Here is a 2,498-nt window from a genome sequence, read left to right as displayed (position 1 = left end):
AGACAGACAGACAGACAGACAGACAGACAGACAGACAGACAGACAGACAGACAGAGAGGGGGGTGGGTGAGAAAAACAGAGGCAGAAACAGTGGCAGAGACGGGGAGAAGAGGGCCGGCAGACAGAGCTCAAAAGCACCTAACAAAACAAGGGACCAGCATAAAAACCTCAAGCCGGGATCAAGCTCTGAAAGGGCATGTTTTAACACAAACAATCTCCACAACCAAGGAACGGAAGCTAAGACTCGTAAAAATAAAAGGTTATTATAGAAAACAATAGACTATAAGGCAAACATAAACAGGGATGTGAGATTTCACCCAAAGCTTAACGGCTCCATAGACAAAAGCGAAGGTCCATTTTTAAAACATTACAAGCCACAGAATTGTTTTTTCACATACGTGTGAAAAACATTTAATCTCATAATGCGTGTCTCTTCCTCAGACGCGAAACACATATTTTTTAACGATATCTTTGTCGTCAGTATCTGGACCTACATAAGGCAAAGACACACGCTCTATCACGAATCAGCAACGTATTTTCGTAGGAAAGCTGTAAAAATGTATTAAGCCCAGGAGGTAAAATTTTGCAGAAGATAGAAAAAAATGTTTCATTCTTTAACATAACCGTACCTAAGTTAAGTATTTTGTCTTGCTTTTTCAACATTTGGAATCTGAATTTCAACAAAACATTTCTTGAGCACATGCAACTAATACCATAGATTAAACTGCAATAACGAAGAATAATAAATTAAAAATGTTGGGCTCAGTACATATCAACAGGTGGCCGACGTTTTATTCTACAATTAAAATGTGGGCGATGGGTTTCTAGACCTAAGCCAATAAATGCAAACCGAAAGCTCTCAAAATATTTACGGTATAAAAAATATCATTTAAAAATGTTTGTTTGTAAAGGTAGCTTGAAAAGGGGATTATGTGCTGATACAAAACGATGAGATTGTGTATGAAAGTGAGTGTGTGTGAGTGTGTGTGTGTGTGTGTGTGTGTGTGTGTGTGTGTGTGTGTGTGTGTGTGCGTATTTGTATATTTGTATCTGCATGTGTTTGTGTGTTTGTATGTCTGTGACTTGTGTTTGTTTGCGTGTGTGTGGGAATGTAAGAGTGGATATGTCTATAAACGAACAGTTTCCGGACAAAACGAAGCGTATCCATTTTTACGTTTTTGAGAACACTGAAGTCTTCACCGATGTACTGAAAAAAAAACCTTCACAACAAAACTTGAGCAACTTTTTTGACGTAAAAAGAAGTAAAGCTCAGATTATATTTGTTGGATAATGAAATCGATATTGGAATTCCATCCTTTATGCAGATGAGATCTCCATATATTTTTGTGATCAAACTAGGCATATCCACATTGCCTTTATTACAAATGGACAGGGATTAATAATGAAATACTGACATTTTTTATCAGCCTTTGGGCCTGATTTGAAACGATTGATACCAGTATTACTGAAATTTCGGTCAAAATTATAAGAACACAGATAGATCCAGAATGATTTTTGTGAAATTCTGTATTAGCAAGTTAATACGACAATTTAATTTTCTCACAGTCTGTATATTTGTCTGAATAGCTGCTTCTGAATTTTTGTTCAGCCTAAAAAAAGAATATTACGGTATCAGTACGTTTTAAATTCAACATATCGCGTCAACTTTTAAGAAACATTGACGATAAAATATTGACTTGTAATGATTAGGACCGGAAAGAACCGCTACGACAGTCGAAGTAACGTGACTCGGAGGAATAACTTGATTAACGTGCAAAAATGTAGTGGTTTGCCCCAAAATAATTTAAAAATCCAAAATACCAAAAAACATCAAGCAATAAAAACGATTGACGGCTTTTGTCACATTTTGTGAAAACTTAAGTTATTTAAAGAGGAAATATCGCGTTTTGGCGAGCAAAAAGTGTTCCCCTTATGAGATACCAGGGTACAAGTTTCGACCAAAAATCGGCAAGGCGGCTGTCGCGCTTTGTCGTCAATAAATTATACCTGGTGAAAATGGTATGGGTTTATCAACACTATTAGGTTATTTGAATTATACTTGGTTGTTATGACGTTTCCTAACCATTGTTCAAGAGAATGGCTTTATTGGCCCAATTATTTGTGCATTGGTCAATGGAAATTTAGTTTCCATCGCAGCACACATATTAAAAATACAGCTATCTGTTACTTGTGGAATTACAGTATACATCATCACCTCCTTCCTACTATTGGCGTATCACAAACTTAAGAAAATTTGTCTTCATTCTTACAAACTTGGATGTTATTGGCATTTTCTTCACTGTAAATCTACAGTCACGTCCATAAGTCACGTTCACCCTCACCCTCTTCTTTTATTCTTAGGTTTCGAAAACGTCCAGCTGCCACCGTTTGTTAACAGCACAGATCGAAGCGGGCCTGGTAAGTACTTGTTTCCACATCTCATTCTCATTGATGTGCGCGTTTGTGTGTGTGTGTGTGTGTGTGTGTGTGTGTGTGTG

The 2,498-nt window shown here is 37.0% G+C and overlaps 1 protein-coding gene across 1 annotated transcript in view; it reads left to right on the top strand.

The window, feature by feature from the left end:
• Nucleotides 1-2,361: 2,361 nt before the first annotated feature.
• LOC101851881 (polypeptide N-acetylgalactosaminyltransferase 5) overlaps nt 2,362-2,498 on the top strand; it is a gene marked incomplete at its 5' end in the record, with an annotated part of 9,600 nt that continues 9,463 nt past the window's right edge. Inside the window, 1 exon segment of the mRNA XM_013085772.2 lies at nt 2,362-2,418.

The sequence above is a fragment of the Aplysia californica genome, unplaced genomic scaffold (assembly GCF_000002075.1).
Source record: "Aplysia californica isolate F4 #8 unplaced genomic scaffold, AplCal3.0 scaffold00405, whole genome shotgun sequence".
In the NCBI taxonomy this organism is placed as follows: Eukaryota; Metazoa; Mollusca; class Gastropoda; order Aplysiida; family Aplysiidae; genus Aplysia; species Aplysia californica.
Note: the sequence above shows the minus strand (reverse complement) of the source record. Positions and strands in the feature narration are given on the sequence as shown.